Below are 23,439 nucleotides of genomic sequence, written 5' to 3' on the forward strand. Positions count from 1 at the left end.
ATGGAAGATGTCGCCTCTCTCTCTCTCTGCAGCGCTGTCTTTCAAATAAATAAATACATCTCTAAAACAAATACATCTTTAAAACAGAAAGAAATTTTCAGAGATCAAGGTGGAAAGAATCACTATGTTGCTAAATCTGTATAGATAAAATTCACATACCTTAAATAAATTTAAAAAATTGTTATTTCATTTTCTATAATTAAGTCTAAAATATAAAATTCTAAGGTACTAACAGAATTATTATTAGATATGATAAAATTAATTGTTGGCAATTAATTTTCTAATATTTACATCTTCTAATATTTTCAAATTTCCTATAGTAAATATAGTAAAAATGTCTTAGTTATATTATCAAGAAAAAAAACATTATAATACTTTTAATAAAATAGATCCCAATATAATGATTACCTGAGTAAGGGAAGGAGACCATTTTAACAACAAATCTGGTAATTAAATTAAATATAGTGTTTTTAGGTGACTGTACCATCAGAATGGATAGAAAATGCCTAAAAAATTAGTAAGGCATAAGAGTAGAGAAGTACTTAGTGTTTTTTCTATAATAAATTAATATTTTTTAAGATTTATTTATCTATTTGAAAGTCAGAGTTACACAGAGAGAGCAGAGGCAGAGAGAGAGAGGTTTTCCATCTGATGGCTTACTCCCCAGATGGCCACAATGGCCGGAGCTGGGCGGATCCGAAGGCAGGAGCCAGGAGCTTCTTCCGGGTCTCCCACGTGGGTGCAGGAGCCCAAGGATTTGGGCCATCTTCTACTGCTTTCCCAGGCCATAGTAGAGAGCTGGATCTGAAGTGGGGCAGCCACACCTCGAACCGGCATCCATATGGGATGCCGTCGCTTCAGGCCAGGGCATTAACCCACTGTGCCACAGTACCGGCCGCTTAATATTCATTTTGACAGCTGACTCCTCAAGTATTTTGAATTTTATTAGTCAGTTGTTAAGCATAGCTCTTATTTAAAATCAAAGTTTATATAAACTTAAAAAAAAAAAACTATAAATCATCACTTCCAGGGCTGGCATTCCAATATACAGGGTTAAGCTTCTGCCTGAAATGCTGGCATCTAATATGAGCACTGTTCAAGTTCTGGCTGCTTTGCTTCTGATCCAGCTCCCTGTTGATGAACCTAGGAAAGCAGTGAAAGGTGGTCTACGTACTTTGGTACCTGCCAAGCACATGGGAGATGTGGGAGGACTTCCCGGCTGCTGGCTTCAACCTGAATCAGACACAGGTGTTTCAACCATTTGGCAAGTGCACCAGCAGATGGAAGATTTGCTCCGTGTCTTTCCTTCTCTCTATATAACTCTGCCTTTCAGATAAATAAATATTTAAAAATCATCACTTACTATTTATTTTACTGCTATCTATCTTGAGATTATGCCTATTGTATTAGCATGGTGTAAACAGTAAATAATGGTGCACAACTGAGCATATCTTCCCAGTGCCATGTTCATTTATAAAAAATCGGTAGCCTGAAATAGGACAGAGGAAACTATTTACATCACAGATACTGAAACAAATGCTAAAAATTATGACTATTGCTTTGTTGATTGTTTAAACTGAGCAGGGAACTGGTGAAGAAGTAGAGCACCTAGAATTCAGACTAGCACTCAATACAGAATATGGGCATCACAAGTGGCTAAACCTGCTGCATCACCATGCTCTTTTTCTTGGAAAAAATGGTGAACTAGGGGCTGGTGTTGTGGTGCAGTGGATTAAAGCCCCAGCCTGCAGGGCCAGCATCCCATATGAGCACTGGTTCGAGACTGAGATGCTCCACTTCCTATCCAGCTCTCTGCTATGGCCTGGGAAAGCAGTAGAAGATGGCCCAAGTCCCTGCACCCACGTGGGCAACCAAGAAGAAGCTCCTGGCTTTGGATCAGCTAGGCTCTGGCTTTTGCGGCCATTTGGGGAATGAACCACAAGATGGAAGAACTTTCTCTCTCTCTCTGGCTCTATTTCTCTCTGTAACTCTGTCTTTCAAATAAATAAAATAAATCTTTAAAAAGAAAAAGAAAAAATGGTAGAATGGGTGTAGGGGAGCAGGTTAAGCCACCACTTGGTATGTTCACATTCTGTATCACAGTGCTGTGATTCTTGTCTACACTCCTTCCAATGCAGCTTTTAGCTACTGCACAGCAGGGGAGGCAGGAGATGGTGGCTCAAGTACTTGAATCCATGACACCCATGTGGCAGACCTTCCTGGGACTTTAGGCACCTAGCATTGGCCTGGTCTAGTTTTGGCTGTTGGAGGCATTTGAGAGAAGCAGCAAACAGAGGATCTGTCTCTCAGGTCTATCAATGTCCTTCTGCTTTTCCTATAGATGAGCATAATAAATAAACATTTTTAAAAGTGGAGAAATATTTAATCCATTAAATAATCTCCCAGTGCCTATCAAATGCTGGTGTATTAAGTTGACAGCTTTTTAGCAACCATATGCTTTTTCTGTTCTTTTCTCCAGTAGTTTTTCCTCACAAAATAGTGTGTTTTCTTCTCCTTTGTTAATTTTTCAGCATTAAATATTGCATATTTGTCTTAGACCAATTGTTTCCAGGTGTGGGAGAGAGACATGTGTCTGTCCTCTGAACAGATGCATAGCTTAGCAACAGGATTTGCAACCATGGCTGTAACATTTTCAGTCCTCCCAGGCCAAAGTTGACTGTGGGGTTTTTCAAATGAAAAATCTCTTCCTCCACACAGTAAATGTTGACAGTTCCTTTAATATGCCTAAGGAAACCTGACATCTTCACAATTTCAGAACTGTAACAGGTATAGGAACATCCCAACCTACCACCTTGGGAACCCTCTCCATATGGGTTTAAGGGATTTGGTTCTGCCACCCAATAGGGTTCACCTTTGTTGAAAAGGGGTTTCCAGCTGATTGTGAGATCAGCATCCCTGGTGTTCTCTCAATTCCTAGAACACACACTCCTGCTTGATAACTCACTGATTTCTATTTTGAAGCTTCAGTTGCCTCCTGCTTTCACAGAAAACTGGGACTTCTATACAATTCTTATCTCATGGGTGTTTCACAGTAATTTTGAAAAAGAAGGAAGAATACTAATTTCAAACCATCCCATTCAAATCTGAACGCTTCAATATGAATCCACAGGTTCCCATATGGCCTTGCCATCCAGAATTTCCCAGTTCTCTTGGTGAGTCTAGAAACAGCCTTTTCTGTGTTCTTATGTTAAGCCTTCTTTGCATCCTGACTTACAAAGAGGCTTTGTTCTTGGACCCCTTTTGGTTATAATTTATTTATTTATCAATTCCTGAAGGAAGATATGTATGAAAGTGGAGAGCAGGACAAGTTAGGATTTAGAGAATGTACCTAACCTAAACATAATAAACAGAACACATCTTAGCCCCAAAAACAGCATCATGGAGGGGAAACAATGGCAAATAAGGATGCTGCATGAGCATGATTATTCTGTTAGTGCTGTTAGTCATTTCAAAGAGAAACATAATATAAATGATTACGATCTTTATGTAACTCATACCTACAAAACCCAAGAACCTCCTGTTATTTTCTTCTATTAGGGTGAGTCAAAAAATCAAAAGGATCTAAATATAACATATAAAAGTCACCATAAGGAGAGGGGAACTTAAAATAGGCATTAGGATGCCATTGGCTCTGAGGACTAACTGTAACTTCCTGCTAGTGCAGGTCTTGAGAAGGCAGTAGCAGTGCTCAAGCACTTGTGTTCCTGCCACCACACTGTAGACCTACAACCCGATCATTTCTTGGCTCATTTCAGTGGATGCTTTTACAGTAACAAATGGGGATGTGAATGTGAACATGCTTCTGAATTCCTTTATTCCTCTGAGGAATCACTGCACCTGAGTGTCACTTTAGGAATGTGAGAGTGTGACTTTTCTGATTCCCACAATTCACACAGCCAATAAAACAAATAAAAACATCACATGATAATAATTATAAAAAGGCATACCATTTCAAAAAAAACACAATAAATCAACAAAAAAAGCAGAAATCTGGGAAAATATGAATGGAGGTTGGAAATAGTAACATGGGAGTACAGATATATTTTCTTTTTATTTTCAAATGAGTTTTAAAAAGTCATTGACCATTTGAAGACAGAAACAAATATATTTAAGGGCTTATAATACATTGGAGTAAAATCTATGACAATCATGATATAAAAGCTGGGCACAGATAATTGGAAGTAGAGTAATATACAATTATCATATAATATGATACATAAAGAGGTATAATATGTGTTTCAAGTAAGAGATGACTACTTGGGGCTGACACTGTGGCACAGGGGCTTGCTTAAGCCACAGCCTGTGATACTGGCATCCTGTATGGGCACTTGTTCAAGTCCTGGTTGCTCCACTTTTGATCCAGCTCCTTTCTACTGCACCTGGGAAGGCAATGGAGAATGGCCCAATTGCTTGGGCCCCTGCCACCCATGTGAGAGACATGGATGGAGTTCCTAGCTCCTGGTTTTGGCCTGGCCCATAGCCCTTGCCATTAAAGCCACTTGGGGAGTGAACCAGTAGATGGAAGCTCGCTCTCTGTCTCTCTCTCTCTCTCTCTCCCTCCTTCTCTCTTCAACTCTTCAAATACATAAGTTTTCTTAAAAGCTTTATTTATTTGAAAGGGAAAGATCAAAGAAGGAGAGAATGAAAGACAGGAGAGATCAATCTTCAATCCACTGATTCTCTTCCTGAATGGAGACATTGGCCAGGGCTGGGCCAGGACAAAGCCAGGAGCAAGGAGCTTCTTCCTGGATTCCCATTTGGGTGCAATGGCCTAAGCAACTGAACCATCTTCTGCTGCTTTCCCAAGTGCATTAGTAGGGAGCTGGATAAGTGGAGCACCCAAGACTCAAACCAGTACCCATGTGAGATGTCCACATTGCAGGCAGAGACTTAGCCTTCTACAGGACAGTGCTGGCCCCCACAAATTTTTTTTTCAAAAGATGACTTCTGGGGCTGGCTCTGTGGGCTGAGGCTCCACCTGCAGTGCCAGCATCCCATATAGGTGCCAGTTCATGTCCTGGATGCTCCTCTTCTGACGCAGCTCTCTGCTATGGCCTTAGAAAGCAGAGAAGGAGGCCCAAGTCCTTGGGCCCCTATACCCACATGGGAGCCCTGGAAGAAGCTCCTGGTTCCTGGCTCCGAATCAGCCCAGTACCAGCCACTGCAGCCACCTGGGGAATGAACCAGCAAATGGAAGAATTTCCTATTTCTCCCCGTGTCTGCAACTCTCTCTTAAATAAATAAAATCTTTTTTTTTTTAAAAAAAAAGATGACTTCTATATGCCACAATCTTTTTAAAATGCTACAACAAACAGGCCAACAAAGGATCACTCAGGCCATTTATAAAGAGGAAATCAGCAAAATCTGACGTGTAGACCTATTTCTCTATTTCTTTGTATGGATTATTATGCAAGAAATGCAACTTGCATACAAAAGAAAGATGTAAGACCACCTAAAGTAATACTGCAGGGTATAGGTAATGCATGTATGAATAAAGACAAGTGAGATTATGTGTAGAAGACAAGAGACAGATTTAAACTATCAACAACTGAAAAGTGTCTGGTGATTACAGGATATTTGACAAGATAGACCTTTGAAAGGAAAAAAAATGAAATTCAAACAAAATTTACTACACAGCTATTTGAAAAACTGAAGAGCTATCAAAATAAAAGGTGGGGGCCTGTGTTGTGGCATACTGGGTAAAGCCACCACTTGCAGTGCTGGCATCCCATGTGGGTGCTAGGTTCAAGTTCTGGCTGCTCCACTTCTGATGCAGCTCTCTGCTATGGCCAGGGAAAGCAGTATAAGATAGCCCAAGTCCTTGAGCCTCTGCATCTGCGTGGGAGACCAGGAAGAAGGTCCTGGCTTCAGATTGGCCCAGCTGTGGTGGTTGTGGCCATTTGGAGAGTGAACCAGTGGACAGAAGACCTCTCTCTTTCTCTATCTCTTTGCCTCTGGCCCTCTGTAACTCTGCCTTTCAAGTAAATAAAATAAAATAATAAAAAGCAGAATCTGGACTGAAAAAACCTGTAAAGGAGAAAGTCAATCATTTGAGGAATTTTATCAGAGGAAACTCTCCTGTTTATGTACAGATCAAGGAGGTAAAAAGTGCAGATTTAATGACTTGGGGTATTATTTCAGAACATTTGGGGCAAAGGCAAACATTGTACTACAACAGATTAAGCTTTTACTAGCAATGCTGGTATCCCATTTAAAAGTGCCAGTTTGGGTCCTGACTGGTTGGCTTCCAATCCAATTTCTTGCTAGAGTGCCCACCTGCTGGGTCACTGGCCCACAGCCATTTGAGGAATGAACCAGTGAAAGGAAGCTCTCTCTTCTCTCTGTTATTGTGCCTTTCAAATAAATAAATATATCTTTAAAGAGAGACAGAGGGAGAGACTTCCGATCCAGTGTAAGGTTCCTGCATACCTGTAGAACCGGGAGTCAGGTCTTGCTCATATTTCCAGCCTTTTGTGCAACAGCCCTAGCTCACCTCCCCAGTGCAGCTCCGTCTTCCTTATCTACCCTCCAATCCCCAGCAGCCAGAGGGACTATTCTGAGACATGAATCTTATCACTTTCACCTCCCTTCCTCCTGTTTAAAGCCTTCCTCCTTTTACTGGCTCCATTTCTCACCACCTGCAACTGCAGGACAAAGTCTACTTTCCTTTGCAGTCTGTACAAGGCCTTATGTAGTAAATGTGCTTGGGAAGGCAGGAGATTGCCTAAGTACTTGGGCCCCTGCCACCTGTATGGGAGATCCAAATGAAATTCTTGGCTCCTGTCTTTAGCCTGCTCCACCTATTTGAGGAGTGAACCACGGGATGGAAGACGTCTTCCCTGCCCCTACACTCTTTCTATCTGTTACTCTGCATTTCAAATACATAAATAAATGAATCTTTAAAAACACGAGGAAAGACTAAGTTCTGCAAGAAAGAAAGTCAAAAAACTTAACTGCCTAAATATGCACACATACCTCATCAAAATTATTAGCTGACTTCTACACTAAACATGTATAGTGGAAAACTTCTGAGGCAGCCCCTGGAAGCTGAAATAAATAATGTGGGGCTGGCATTGTGGTGCAATGGTCCATGTGACCCTGGCATCCTATATGAGCATAGGTTTGAGTCTCAGCTACAATACTTCCAAACCAGTTGCCTACTAATGCACTGGAGAAGGCAGCAGAAGATGATCCAAGTTCTTGGGTCCCTGACACTCACATGAGACCCCAAGGGGTCTGACTCCCGGCCTGGCCTTTGTCATTGTGGTCATTGGAGAATGCACCAACAGGATGAAGATCTCTTTTTCTGTTTCTCCTTATTGCTCTGAAACTCTGCTTTCAAATAAGTAGATCTTTAAAATTAAATAAAGTCATTTAATGATCAAGTAAATGAATAAAATTTGGAATCTGAAAATTCAGCCAAATTAACTCCCTTATAAAACAGAAATTATTGTGAGGAATAGAAAAGTATCCACTGTTCCTGCAGCATGTGATCTAAAACACCCAGGACAAAATTCAGAATCACTACACACGTGAAGAAAAGAAAATCTGAGTCCTATTCAGGGGAAGCAATCACAAAAAGGAAATGCAAGTGATCTCAGATGCTCCAAGTAGCAGACAGGATGGCCAAACTGCTTGTAAGTATCTTCTAATAGTTAAAGGATAATACAGAAATAGTATAAAGAATTGCAGCCAGCAATTGGGGCCAGCGCTGTGGCATGGTGGGTAAAGCCACTGCCTGAAGCGCCAGCATCCCATATGGGCACCAGTTCAAAACCCGGCTGCTCTTCTTCCAATCCAGCTTCCTGCCATGGCCTGGGAAAGTAGAAGATGGCCCAAATCCTTGGGTCCCTGCACCTGCATGGCAAGACCCAGAGGAAGCTCCTGGCTCTTGGCTTCAGATTAGTACAGCTCCAGCCATTGCGGCCAATTAGGGAGTGAACCAGAGAATGGAAGACCTCTCTCTCTCTCTCTCTCTCTCTCTCTCTCTCTCTGCCTCTCTGCCTCTCTGCCTCTCTATCTCTCTGTGTGTAACTCTTCCAAATATAATAAATAAATCTTAAAAAAAAAAAGAATTATAGATAGAAGCCAATGCTATGGCATAGAGGTTAAAGCTGCCGCCTGCAGTGCTGGCATACCGTATGGACACTGGTTTGAGTTCCAGCTGCTTCACTTCTGATCCAGCTCTCTGCTATGGCCTAGGAAAACAGCAGAAGATGACCCAAGTCCTTGGGCCCCTGCACCCATGTGGGAGACCTATTAGAAATTCCTGGCACCTGGCTTCAGATTGGCCCAGTTCTGGCAGTTGCGTCCATTTGGGGAGCGAACCAACAGATGGAAGACCTTCCTCTCTGCCTCTACCTCTCTGTAACTGCATTTCAAATAAATAAATAAAGCTTTAGATAGGGCTTATCAGGAGAAAAAAGAAACTGAATTATTTAATTTATTTATCTGAAAAATATAGCTACTAAAATGAAAATCTACTGGTAGGCAAAACAGGTGGGAAGATGGAAAAAACACAGGGAACTTGAAATATGGTATGGCTATAATATGTCCCATAAAAGCCATTTTAGATTGACCAGCTTCTACACATCTGAGTGTACACACCGGCCTTAGGCAGAGCACCTATCTACAAGTTTTTTTTTTTTTCTTTTTGTTGAATTCTTTACTTAATGGAGAGTTAATCTTATGATAATAAGATAAACTAAAAGTATGTCATTATAAAAATTAAAAGCAAGAATAAGAAAGGAAGGAAGTGAGAGGGTGGGAGCATGGGCAGGAGGGAAGGTGAGGTGGGAAGCATCACTATGCTCCTAAATCTGTATACATGAAATATGTCCATCTTATATAAATAAGAAAAATGTTTTAAAAAAGGTAATCAGTGCAAGCACAGCCTATGGTCCCCAAGCCCTGTTCCCAGATCTGAGGATCCAGTGCCAGGGTGGCCTCCCATATAGGCTCATGTCTGGGATTCACACTGCCCAAATGAGAGCCATGGCTGTTTCTGCTGCCAAAAATGGGGAATACGTGTCCCACTCTGCAGGCCTTCTTGCAGCCTTCTGGGATGCAGAGTCCATTCAGAGCCTGCGGAGCAGCATCAGGGCAGCTGCAGGGCCTGGAATTTCTGAGGAAGCAGGAGTGAGCTGAACGTCCCATGCTCAGAGAGAAACAGAAAAAGCTCTTCCCATGGATCTGTGCTGGAGAAGATGGAGGGTGAGGCTACCCAAGGATCTGAATGCATCCATCATAAGGAAGAAGAAGGATTTGCATCTCTCCCACATATTTGGCCCTGCTATCTGGAGACCAGCTGTGACGCATCAGAATTGGTCTCCATCCATGTGCCAGCCATATGGAGTTCTGATATTTAATTCCTGGCTTGTCAGACTCACATTTGAAAGAAATGTACTAGCAAAGGAGAAATTTGAACATGGGCAGAGTGCTTGATGATGAGCGTCACTACCTTTACTTCTATTTTTAGTTCTGATAATTATATTGTATTTATAGGACACGTATCTACTCATTACAGATACTTGCCTTTTTTTTTTTTTTTTTTTTTTTTTTTTTTTTTTGACAGGCAGAGTGGATGGACAGTGAAAGAGAGGCAGAGAGAAAAGTCTTCCTTTGCCATTGGTTAACCCTCCAATGGCCTAAGCGGCTGGTGCGCTGCAGCCGGCGCACCACACTGATCCAAAGCCAGGAGCCAGGTGCTTATCCTGGTCTCCCATGGGATGCAGGGCCCAAGCACTTGGCCATCTTCCACTGCACTCCCGGGCCACAGCAGAGAGCTGGCCTGGAAGAAGGGCAACCGGGACAGAATCCAGCACCCCGACCGGGACTAGAACCCAGTGTGCCGGCGCCGCAAGGCAGAGGATTAGCCTGTTGAGCCACGGCACTGGCCAGATACTTGCTTAAAAAATGGGGAATATCACAATGACTCTATCTAAGATCCTCAAACAAGAAACTAATGTTCTTATGCAACTAATGTCTAACCCTTTAATAACATGGTTGGTTGCTCTCATTTACTGAAATAATGGCTGAGCCATCCATGGCCCTTACTCCACAGCTGGGAAAGTATTCTAGTGCATACACCTGAATAAAACAGCAGGACTTAAAGTGGGCTTATTTTAAATTCATTGTATAAATGTAAATCTTCCAAAGTCTGGTACTTTCTTACCTAGGAACTCCCGCAATCCATCTACCATCTATCTACCCATTCACTACTCATCCAATTATCTAACAAATACTTATTGTTTTGAGAGTGGGACCACCACTTTCCCCTTCATTTGCTGATTTTTGTCACAAATCAGGCAAGGAGATCAACACAAGGGTTTCATGGAACTCCTACTACTATTTTTGCTCCTCTTCATATGGGGATGGGCAAGGCTCTTGTGGTCAGTGTTGATGTAGGCTTCAGTAGCGGTTTGATGGCTTACTCACCCTTGGCATGCAACTCAAGTTTTCTCTATGCCAAAAATGCAATTTTCCCTGCTCAAATTCCTGTGTGTTTTCTGATCTCACCATTGCCCTTTATTAGGGATTTTATCCTGCAAACCAAGGAACCTCAGTCTCAAACTTCCAAGCTTATATGCCTCCATCTCAGAGCACAATTATGAATACGTAGGTCTCAGTCATATTCCTTGAAATAGAAAATAAACTTGCAGGGATGGAGGAACTATCTAGGGGATAACTGGTCCTTACGTCCTTTCTTAGAAATGGTTGCTCCTCAGGAAAGGGGAGGGTTGCGGGTGGGAGGGAAGTTATGGGGGGGGGGGGAGCCATTGTAATCCATAAGCTGTACTTTGGAAATTTATATTCATTAAATAAAAGTTAAAAAAGAAAAGAAAAGAAAAGAAATGGTTGCTCCTATACTGGTGGTCACACACCTCAGCCAGCAGGAGCTGCTCGTATTAGGATAGGAGATGTGAGAGAATACCATACTCATGATAGTTGGCTGACTTTATGCGCTCAGCTCCTCTCTCTCTTAGCTATACCCTCTATGCAATGACTGGAGCTCATAATTTTGAGTTCTAAGATTTTACATCACAAGAATCAACAGTCCTTATAACAAGCATAATTGTAGTGATAACCAGAGAGCAGAACTGACCAAATTAGAATCCCAGATGCATTAAGACCTGAGGTAAACTTTTTCTAATTCATCACTAATAAATTTTTTTTTATTTGACAGGTAGAGTTAGACAGTGAGAGAGAGAAAGAGAGACAGAGAGAAAGGTTTCCTTCCGTTGATTCACTCCCCAAATGGCCACTACAGCCAGCACTGCGCCGATCCGAAGCCAAGAGCCAAGTGCTTTCTCCTGGTCTTCCATGCGGGTACAGGGACCTAAGCACTTGGACCATCCTCCACTGCCTTCCCGGGCTACAGCAAAGAGCTGGACTGGAAGAGAAGCAACCGGGACTAGAACCCAGCGCCCATATGGGATGCGGAGGATTAACCAAGTGAGCCACAGCACCAGCCCCAGTCATCACTAATAAAATTCTTAGTCATCACTTGTTATGCTTGACCATGTTTGGTTTTATATTAATTTATTTTATAAATATATTACTTAAAAATACATACAGATAAAATTAATGTCACCTTTCCAAATAGGCCCATCCTGAATCAATCAATCAATCAATCAATCCAGTTGCTACTATGCTATTAATTTCTTATGCATTTATATCTGTATCTACTTATGAAGATTCAGCATAGCCTAGAGAAGGGAAGTCATATTTTATGTGGATTTGAGTTTGGAGTACAATTAAAAAAATAAGTATTACTTAAAATTTGAACTAATTAAATATATTCTTTCCAAAATAGGAATTATATAACTTTTTTAAAATTAAATTGAGATATGAACATAATGTATGTATCTTATAATTTATTGACCAATAGTATTTACACAATGGTTTTTCAATTATGTGTAAATGTCATCACTGTCAATAATATTTTTACCAACCCAAAAAGAAAATTGGGGTAGGCATCCGGCCAAGTTGTAAGATACTGAGGGACCTCACATTCCACAACTCCTGGGTTTGAGTGCCAGCTCTACTCCTGACTCGGTTCCAGTTCCCTCAAATAGGTGGAAGTTTCTGAGCCATGTCAGAGATCTGGACTGGGTTATTTTTAAAGTTTGTTTTTAAACAAAATTAGCTATTAGAATGAGCAAGCAAGAGAGAGATCTTTCATCTTGCCAGTTCACTCCAAGCACTTGCAACATCCATGCTTAAGACAGGAATTCCATCTGATTCTCTCATGGGTCATTCTTTGCTGTTTCTCAAATGTATTAAATAAAATAAATTTAACATCCTTTTCCTATCTCTTCCCTATATCCAATTCTACCAACCTAAAGCCACCACAAATGCGCTGTTTCTATACATGTGCTTACTGTGGACACTGAATGTAATGGAAGATGGGATCTATGAGTTCTCCTGCACAGTACTCAACCTCCACCATTTAGATAGGGTCTGGGTCCTACCTCTCAGCCACACTCACCCAGAACATATTCTTGGCAACAGGCTATTGGGGAGAGAAAAAAATGAGGATTCCCTTGCCCCCTGACTGGCAGCAGACAGCAGAGGGATCCTGGTGTTTCCATCTCACTGTGTCAGGATGGGGAGAACACCATCTTATAGATTACTCTATGGATGTTACCTGTACACAACCATCACATGTTTCCACTTTAGTATGCATTTATGTGTACAGGTATTTTTGTGTATGCATGCGTACAATCACAAGTTTTGATGGAGATAGTATTGAAAGTAACTCTCATTTCCAAAACTCTCCTCAGAGATGGCCGCCTATGGGGCTGACCACAGGGTCCCTTTTCACTGTTTCGTACGGAAATGTACCTCACTAAAACTCATATCCTGAACTAATGCTAACCTCCAATGTGTCTCCACTTGGAAAATATGCTCTTAAGCAGGTCAAATGACACCATATGTGTGGACCAGAATACAAACTGGCCTGTGTCAGGAACCCAAGTACTGGATAATCATATGCTGTCTCTCATTCTTGTGGATTAGCAGGAAGGAAGACTAGAATGGAGACAGGATTAGATCCCATGCACTCCATCATGGGATGAGAGCATCCAAGGTGGCAACTTAACCCACCACAGCACAACACCTGCCCCAAGGCTTTTAATTTTTTAAATATTTATTTGTTCATTTTGAAAGCCAGAGCTGCTAAGAGAGAGGGAGAGTCAGAAAGACCCAGTCCATCTACTGGTTCACTCCCTAGTTGTCTGCAATGACCAGCACTGGGCCAGGATACACAAGCTGGGAGCTTCATCCTGACCTCCCACATGGGTAGCAGAGAAAGAAACTCTTGGGACATTTTCTACTGTTTTTCCCAGGCCAATAGCAGGGAGCTGGAACAGAAGTGGAACAGCCAGAATAAGAACGAGCACCTATATGGGATACCAGCATCACAGGTTGTGGCTTTACCTGCTATGCTACAACACTAGTCCCAAGGCTTTTATATACTCCCTTCACTGTGTCGTTCCCAGTCTGTGATTTTTGGAGAGTGAAACTGAAGTAACCAACACTGAACCTTTTAAAAACTTATTCAGAGGGCCGGTGCCATGGCTCACTTGGTTGGTCTTCCACCTGCGGCGCAGGCATCCCATATGGACTAGATCCCATACGGGTTCTAGTCCTGGCTGCTCCTCTTCCAGTCCAGCTCTCTGCTGTGGCCTGGGAGGGCAGTGGAGGATGGCCCAAGTGTTTGGGCCCCTGCACTAGCATGGGAGACCAGGAGGAGGCACTTGGCTCCTGGCTTCAGATCATCACAGCACCATCCGTGGCGGCCATTTGGGGAGTGAATCAACGGAAGGAAGACCTTTCTCTCTGTCTCTGTCTCTCACTGTCTGTAACTCTACCTGTCAAATAAAAATAAAATAAAATAAAATAAAATAAAATAAAATAAAAATTTATTCAGAAAAGAAAACTAATTTTGTGAACAAAATCAAATACTCTCTCTGGAATTGTGACTATACTCCAATCCACTTCACCATTCAGAAGAAACATAACCAATTAGTTTTTAGATCCAGATCCAGAAAAATAATTTTTCTGTATTAATTCATCTCTTCAATTTCAACCTTTAAATGCTAGTTTATCAGGTTTTCCCATAATATAGGCTACCAAGTTATCCTTTTAAAATAAATTTAAGAATTTCTATGGACTTACAGAAAAAATTATAAACAGAAAACAGAGTTTAGATATAAGCCAGTTTCCACTCATTATTTTCCCATATTATCATGGTATAATTATCACAACTAATGAGGTAATATTCATATATTGTCCTCTTGTTTAAAAAGTTTATTTGGTTTGAAAGGCAGAATTACAGAGACAGGGAAAAGCAGATCTTTCCCAAATGTCTATAATGTCTGTGTCTGGGCCAGGCCAAAGAAAAGCCCAGAACTCCACCTGGGCATCCCTTGTAGATGGCAGGGGCCCAAACACTTGGATCATCTTCCAATACTTTCCCAGATGCTTTAGCAGTGAATTGGATTGGCAGTGGAGCATCTGGGACTTGAACCAGTACTCACATGGGATTGCTGGCATTGCAAGCAGTGGCTTAACCCACTCTGCCAAACACTGGCTTCAATATTGATATATCATTAACTAAAGTTCATATTGTATTTGCATTTCTTTGGTTATTACCTAATGGCCTTTTTCTGCTCCAGTATCTACAAATTATCATTTTAAAATCAGAATCTAGATCTTCTAATTATAAAAATAACTCATGGGAGGCAGCATTCTGGTTCTGGGGGTTAAGCTGTTGCTTCTAATGCTAGCATCCCATATCAAAAATCCACTTTGAATCATGGCTGTTCTTCTGATCCAGCTTCCTGGTAATGCACCTGAGAAGGCAGTGGAAGCTGGGCATGAATCCTTACTTCCTATGTGTAGACCCAGATGGGGAATCCTGGCTTTCATCCCGGCCCACCCGGGATGATCTTGATCTCAGTTTCAATCTCTCTCCCTCTTCTCTCTCTGAGGCTCTGCCTTTTAAATAAAATAAACTTCTAGAATTAACACATTGACATATTAGCTATTAAATACTGATGCGCATAAAAATATTACTATCTTCTTTCTAGCCTAGTCCTATTTCCCAGAACAAACTACACTTAAGAGTTTCTTAGATGCCACTCTGAAACTGCTATAGGAATGTATACTTTAACACACTGGAGGGAAAATGGAACTACAAGATTCTTTTGCTGTAATAAATTTTGAAGTACATGCATACAAAGGGCCTTTAAAAAGTTTGTGAAGAGTATGTATTATGAAAAAAAATGGGGGGTGATCAGCACTGTGGTATAGCAGGGAAAGTTACCACCTGCGGTGCTGGCATCCCTTATGGGCACCAGTTTGAGTCCTGGCTGCTCCACTTTCAATCCAGCTTCCTGCTAATGTGCATGGGAAAGCAGCAGAAGATGGTCCAAATCCTTGGACCCCTGCACCCACAGAGGAGACCTAGAAGAAGCTCTTGGCTTCGTCCTGGTCCAGTCCTGGTGGTTGATGCCATTTGGGGAATGAACCAGAGAACGGAAGATTCTCTCTCTCTGCTTCTGCCTCTGTCTCTCTATAATTCTGCTTTTCAAATAAACAAATAAACCTTCAAAAAAAGAAAGAAGACAAATTTTGAATGCATTTCAATTTTTGCACCTAAACAACACCATCTTTTAACTCCATTTTCCATAAACTTATTGAAGTAACTTCATAAATATATATATGCATATTTTTTCTATACAAAGGGGTATGTTTTTTGTACCTTGTTTTACTAGATCATTTTTCAAATTACTAGACATTTAGTATTCTGTTGTATAGATATACCATAATGTACTTTACCAATTCCCTACCAATATACATTTAGGTTGTTTCTTTTTTATTCCATCACAAATAAAATTACATAGAACTTACATGGTCTTTTAGTATTGAGTAATATGCATAGAATAAATTCCTGTAGTTGAATCCCACTAAAAGACATTTGCATTTAAATGGTTTTATAGTCAGATCTGCCAAATTATCCTCTAAAGAGACTACCGCTATCCACGCCTACCAACTATGAGTACAAGAGCCTGTTTTCTACCTTCATCAATGAGTATTTGTGACCACAGTCATAATTCCTGTCTTCTTCTAACTTCTACAAGTTTTCTTTCCTTCTTTTCAGCTTTCTAGTCACATTCATCTTTTTATAAAACTTCTCTCTGAAGACTGCCTGTACTTATTTCCTGCTCTACTTGTATTCTACATTCCCTTCCCTCATGTCTCCAACAACCTAATTATTCCTGCTCACAAATTTCCTTTATAATTTCCCTGCAGTTCAGCACAACTGGATAGAAAACAGATGCTCCTCTCCTGCCCAAACATGCCAGTCTCTTGAACCAACAGAGAATGTTAATCAGGGAACCTGGAAATACTTAATCTGGGTCATATTATGAGAATAAATAAATTCATATTAGTGTAGCCAAGAGGAAAATTCATCTTTTGCTAAAATGGAATTTTTTTAAGCTATATTTCACACTGGACATCATTCCTCTCTTTGAGTCAACAGATCAAATAGATTTTTATTTACTACTTGTTTTTGGAGCTGGGGTGAAAGTTGGGCAAAGTAGGGAGGACAGAAAGGAAAGGGGAAAAAAAAGTATACCAGATTATAAAAGAACAAGTGGGCAGAAAGGCTAGAGCTGAGGGGCAACGATTCGGTTAGGGAAAAAAGCCAACTTCTTAAATCCACTAGGAAAACTTGTTTCCTTAATTCTATACCACTGCCTTCACTGCAGAGCTCTAAAAACAGAATCCAAGGGCAGCCATTGGTTGCAGGTGGGGCACAGTGGAAGGGACAGTGACAGCCCTGTTTCTTTAACAGGAACCTCTATACCCTCAGCTTCTTTTCCAGCAAAGCTCTAACCACTGCCAAGAGTCATCTTTATAGAATAAACCACTTAGGGCTAAGGCTCAGAGAAAATCAATGGCTTCACAATCTCCTTGCCTATTAAGACTCTTAGAAATCAGGGTACCGTTAAGGAGAGCTTATACCCAAGCTACATTTAAAGAACACAAAGATGCAATGTTGGGAATCAAACTAGGGGATTTATGAGCACCCAAGTGAACTAAAGATGGAAGGCATGGGACCATAAGAGATCAGAGCTCACCAGGGTCTTTCCCTATAACGTAATCAACAGCAGACATCAGGGGCACATAGTTCAAGACTTCAACTCTGTGCCTAATTCTTGCAATATTAATCACAGTTCACATTTAGAAAAGGCTGACTTTGTGTCAGGTACCATTCCTAGGACCTCATTTGTATCTTAACACATTTAGCTTTACAACTCTAAAAAATGGATATCAGTGTTCATGCCTCTTTATCCTAAGGAAATGGAGGCACAGAAAGAACAGGTGCATCTATGATCTTTCAACACAAGTTAGCAGTTTTTTAAAAAAAAGATTTACTTATTTGAAAGGCAGAACAAGAGACAGAGAAAGGGAGAGAGGGAGGGAGACACACACACACACACACACACACAGAAAGACAGAGACAGAGAGAGAGACAGAGAAAGGGAAAATCTTCCATTCCCTGGCTCATTCTCCAAAAGGCTGCAACTGCCAGGTCTGTGCCAGGCCGAGGGGAGGGGACAGAATTTCCATCACAGCCTCCCATGTGTTTGGCAGGGGTTAAAGAACTTGAGCTGTCTTCTGCTGTCCTCCTAGGCATATTACCAAGAAGCTGGATTGGAAGTGGCGCAGCCAGGATTCAAACCAGCCCTCTGATATGGGATACAGACACTGCAAGTGGTGACTTAACCTTCTGTACTACACAGCCAGTCTCAAGTTAGCACTTCTTAAGTCACAGGATCTATGAAGTGCTGTGAGTGCACAGGGGCAGATGCTGCAATGAAGAGCATTAGAAGTCAGCAGATACTAAACCATCTTGCTCCATCCCATCAAGGGATATACAACTTTCTTTTTAAGATCACAACTAGCATGTCACAGGCAATGAATCAGAAACTGGGAGCAAACGTGAAAGACACAGTCCCTAACTCAAGGAACCCAGTGTGGCAAAGGTGACAAAGGCTTGTGAATGGGCGAAACTAGGTTGTTATCTAAAGGCTGCCACCTACAGAAGACTCCTATAATTTCTTGAAGTATAGACCTAGCTTGACATAAATACAGCCACATAAAATGCTATGAGCAGCACTTGGGGCCTGGCAGCATGGTGCAGTGAGTTAAGCTGCTGCTTATGACACCAGCGGAAGTTCTGGCTGCTCCATGCTGCCAATAAAACTTTCTGCTGTGATTCTTGGTAAAGCAGTGGAAGTTGGTCCAAGTACAAGGACTGCAACCACATATGTGGGAGATCTGGCTGGAATTCCTGGCTCTTTGCTTCAACCTGGCCCAGCCCTGACTGCTGAAAGCATTTGGCTAGAGAACAAATGGATGAAGGAGCTCCTTCCTTTTTCCTTCTCTATCTCTCCCCACCGCCCCCGCCACCTCCATCCTTCTGTTTCTTTCTCTCCATCCTTCCGCTTTCCCAATACATAAATAAATGTGTGGCGCTAGTGAACAGATAGCAGTATCACTCTTGCTATCTCATGAATCTGACCCATAGTTCTCCTTCTCCCAGGTTTTTCTTCCTTCTCATGGACTCTGCAGCCACATTGCCTCAGCTTGACTCCCATCTGTGCTGCTTCTTGCTTGTATGACAAGGGGAACTTTGCTTAAAAATCGTGTGGCTCAGTTTTCTCAATTGTAAATGAGAAACACAACATCTATTGCATAAAGGTGTTATAAAGATTGAATAAATGATTACCTATAATACACTCAGAATAGTATCTGACACCAAGAAGGTACTCAGAAGGTATCTGCTATTATTATTAGGAGTAGCACTATGTTTTTGCCATTGCCTGCTGCCATTTCAATTGGGAAAAAAAAAAAAAAACCCAAGATTGAATTTCAGTGCATCTGGTATGGTTAATTTAAGAAGAACAGTCTCTGGGACTAAACAGAGGCTCAGAGTTTCCCTGGGAAGCTGAAGGAAAAACCTTAGAACTTGTACATTAAGATGGACTATTAAATGATCACACAATGAAGTTTGCCACACAAGCAAAACCTTTCCAAATGCTTCCTCTTTCCAATACTCCTGGTCCGGCTTTGACTTCTAAAGATCTCACCAAAAGGCCAAGCCCTTCCAAGTCCTTCCAAATCTGACACAGCCTCTTCATCTCATCATACTGGCCCAGCACAGAGCACAACTACACTTGCAGCCAAGGAAATATCTCTAGGTCAGAAAGCTGTCTACATCTGAACTTTGCCCATCATTCGTTGGGCCAAGGTGTTATAACTCTGAGCCAGAACATCTCCCTTTGCAGAACAGGAAGAACCACATGGAAGAGGAAGGTTCCCTCCATGTTACAAACATCAGCTATTTCAGTCTCCTAAAATTGTTTTATTTGGACATTACTCTTATTTGTGAGTACTCATGTCCATCCATACATTGTTTATGTGTGACATTTATTTGGTTACTCTTTTTTTATTTGAAAGGCAGAGTTACAGAGAAGCAGAGGCACAGGGAGAGAGGGGGAGGGGGAGGGGGAGGGGGAGGGGGAGGGGGAGGGGGAGGGGGAGGGAGAGGGAGAGGGGGAGGGAGAGGGAGAGGGAGAGGGAGAGGGAGAGGGAGAGGGAGAGGGAGAGGGAGAGGGAGAGGGAGAGGGAGAGGGAGAGGGAGAGGGAGAGGGAGAGGGTTCTTCCATCTGCTGGTTCACTCCCCAGATGGCTGCAACTGACAGAGCTGGGCCAATCCAAAGCCAGGAGCCAGGAGTTTCCTCCAGGTCTCCCACAGAGGTGCAGGGGCCCAAGGACTCAGGCCATCTTCTGCTGCTTTCCTGGGCCGTATCAGAGAGCTGGATCAGAAGTGGAGCAGCAGGGACCCGAATCAGTGCCCACATGGGATGCTGGCACCGCAGGCAGCGGCTTCACCAGCTAGGCCACAGTGCCGGCCCCTATTTGGTTACTTTCAAGTTACAAAACACAACTGTAAGTTTTTTTGTTTGGTTGGTTTTGTTTTTTTTTGTTTTTTTTTTTTTGTTGTTTTTTTTTTGGTGCAGCTTGTTAAACCATCATCAACAAGGATGGAGCCCATATCTGAGCACTGGTTAAAGTCCTGGCTGCCTTTCAGGCATGGAAAGCCAAGGCACTCTGGCAAAAAGATCTCTGTGAGTGAGATCCCAGTGGAAAGAACAGGTCTTCAAAGAGGGAGGTGCCTTTCTCTGAAGGGAGGAGAGAACCTCCACTTTGACTATGACCTTGTCTAAACAAGATAAGAGTCGGAGAACTCAAGGGGCTTCCATAGCCTTGGAAACTCATGACTGGTGCATAGGGAGATTATTGATGCCATAAACAGGAGTGTCAATTTGTAAAGTCAACAACAGGAGTCACTGTGCACTTACTCCTCATGTAGGATCTCTGTCCTTAATGTGCTGTACACTGAGGCTTAATGCTATAACGAGTACTCAAACAGTATATTTCACTTTGTGTTTCTATGGGGGTGCAAACGATTGAAATCTTTACTTAATGTACACTAAACTGATCTTCTGTAAAAAAAAAAAAAAAAAAAAAAGAAATTATCAATTCCCAACTTGACTCTCACTGGGATTAAACATGACAATAGGTCTGATCTGATTTCATCATGATTTAAAAAAAAATCATCTATTATTTTTCACTTTATGTTTCTGTGTGGGAACAAACTGTTGAAATCCTTACTTAAGGTATACTAAGCTGATCTTCTGTATATTAAGATAATCGAAAATGAATCTTGATGTGAATGGAAGGGGAGAGGGAGTGGGAAAGGGGAGGGTTGTGGGTGGGAGGGACGGTATGGGGGGGAAAGCCATTGTAACCCATGAGTCGTACTTTGGAAATTTATATTCATTAAATAAAAGATAAAAAAAAAAAAAAAAAAAAAAAAAAAAAAAAAAAAAAAGTCCTGGCTGCCTATTTCTGATGCAGCTCCCAGCTAATGTGCCTGGGAAGGCAGTGGAAGATGGCCCAAGGACTTGGCCTACTGCCACCCATGTGGGAGACCAAGATTAAGTTCCTGGCTCCTGACTTCAGCATGGGTCAACGATGACCATCATGGCTATTTGTAGATTAATCCAGCAGAAAGAAGATCTATTTCTCTTTGTCTCTTCCTATGTGTCATGCTTTCAAATAAATACATCTTTTTAAAAAGCCTGTTACTGTTTCCTACTCTTGTAAGGTATGGCAATGATTATTTGCCAGCTCTCATTTTATACTGTCATAGGGCTTGCACACAGAGTGATTTCTCCAGAGCTACACAGCTAGAAGGTGAAAATCCCAGAGTTTAAGACTCTGTTATGCCCCGTCCCTGAATTCATACTCTGTTGCTTGGCACTACTTCCCACTTGTCAGTGAACCAGGAGGTGCCAATCCAGTGCTCAACCCTGGCAATGGGGTCATCACACTATGTCAGTCAGGGGGCAGAGCCAGCTGGCAATTCTCAGCAGAGCTCAGCAGGGTCAACAGTCATCTGGAGTTCATTTATCTTCACAACTCATATCTCTTGAGCCAGAAACTACAGAGGTGACACACTGGATAGAGCCCTGTAAGTAAATAGTATAGGCCCATGAGACAGAAATAACTAAGCAAATAATTACAATAAAATGGATGACTGTTGTTAAGAGGCAAGAAATTATGTTGGGGGGAAAATCCCACCCCAAAGTCTAGAGGCAAGTTTGACGAGGGCACCCCCTAGTGCATGGCTATCCAAAGTCACTAGAACCTCACACTGAGTTGCTTTCTGTGGTTCATTTAACTTCCATCTACTGGCACTGCCCCCAAAGGGTTAAACCTAGAAGCAGAAAGCTCAAATGAATGTGCAGATGACTAATTCTGAGTGCTAATTTTAACCCTCCAATCCTTATTTCTTTACAAGTGAGCATTTGAAAACTTCAGGCCTGGCAAAGGGAAAGAGAAAGCTGGCAAAATGCCCCCACCTCTCTGGCAGCATAACAGCACCAAGCAGATGAGCTGGTGGGAGCCCAAACCACACCAAAGTGTGCTCAGCCTCCCTGGCATCTAAGTACCTGAAGCCACTCCACTAGACCACCTCCCAATTAAAATACTACACAGAGGAGGCCAGAGATTGCACAGTCAGCTGGTCAGCTCCTCCTTTGCCCACTGAGGAGCAAAGGCCACAAGGAGAAACACAAGGCAGTCAGACAGATCCTCCCTAGGACAGGACATGGGGTAGGAAAGTCCCTGTTGGGAACAGACCTGTGCCTTTACTCTTTCCACCCCTCAGCAGAATGGCATCCTCTTCCTCTCCACTTTCCTATCTAACTCCTGTTCCCTCAGGGTCAAACACCTATGCAACCTTCCCTCTGATGCTGTCTCCCCAGATGAGTGATCCAGGCACCACAGGGCCATAAGCAGCAGCGTGGGAGGTTGTATGCTGGACACAGACACAAGGCAGCATTCCCTATGATTCTGCTCAGGAGGATGAGCGCAGGCCCTGGGAATCTGCATTGTCTATAACAATTTCCACACTCCCAGCTCCCTTCTCCACTGTTACTACCACACATGATCTGAAGTTGGCAGTCCTGAGATCACAGTATGACTTCTGCTCTTGAAATGTTTGAGTTCTTCCCGTCTGTTGTTTCACATGACCATTTCTTCTTCACATACATATCCTAACTACTCACCTTTACCACCAGGCTCCCAGGAAAAGGCTGTAGTACCTCCTCCTGTGGCTCCACTGCAACAGCACTGGAGACAGTGCTCTACACAAGGAGCCCAGGAAATGTCCATGGATGCAGAGACATGATGAGGATAAGAGGCCAGCGAAGCAAAACCCCAGTAAGGATGGCTGGAATGAACTGTTTTGAGCGTGCTTGTGTGTGTCACGCTGGGAAAACAGTTTGCTATGCCTTTTTTTTTTTTTTTTTTTTTGACAGGCAGAGTGGACAGTGAGAGAGAGAGACAGAGAGAAAGGTCTTCCTTTGCCGTTGGTTCACCCTCCAATGGCCGCCGCGGCCGGCGCGCTGCGGCCGGCGCACCGCGCTGATCCGATGGCAGGAGCCAGGAGCCAGGAGCCAGGTGCTTTTCCTGGTCTCCCATGGGGTGCAGGGCCCAAGCACCTGGGCCATCCTCCACTGCACTCCCTGGCCACAGCAGAGGGCTGGCCTGGAAGAGGGGCAACCGGGACAGAATCCGGCGCCCCGACCGGGACTAGAACCCGGTGTGCCGGCGCCGCTAGGCGGAGGATTAGCCTAGTGAGCCGCGGCGCCGGCCTGCTATGCCTTTTTATCCTTCTTCAACTCTCTTACACTATACTCCTAACCTCCCTCAAGAAAGTCAAGGCTGGGCAATAAACCTCCTATGTAAAATTCTGCCAAGGAACTC

General features: G+C 42.6%; 1 long non-coding RNA gene across 3 annotated transcripts in view; it reads right to left on the reverse strand.

The window, feature by feature from the left end:
- LOC103346015 (uncharacterized) overlaps nucleotides 1–23,439 on the reverse strand; it is an 82,425-nt gene that overhangs the window by 40,523 nt on the left and 18,463 nt on the right. For 2 of the 3 annotated variants that reach the window (XR_016223754.1, XR_016223752.1), the window contains one exon: nucleotides 4,051–4,400. The exons of the other annotated variant lie outside the window; for it this stretch is intronic. This is a non-coding gene — a long non-coding RNA (uncharacterized LOC103346015). Of the gene's footprint in view, nucleotides 1–4,050; nucleotides 4,401–23,439 lie in introns of those variants that run through there. 3 annotated transcript variants of the gene reach the window in all.

This window comes from Oryctolagus cuniculus, chromosome 17, assembly GCF_051225735.1.
Source record: "Oryctolagus cuniculus isolate XC-2025 breed Fujian yellow rabbit chromosome 17, ASM5122573v1, whole genome shotgun sequence".
Lineage (NCBI taxonomy): Eukaryota > Metazoa > Chordata > Mammalia > Lagomorpha > Leporidae > Oryctolagus > Oryctolagus cuniculus.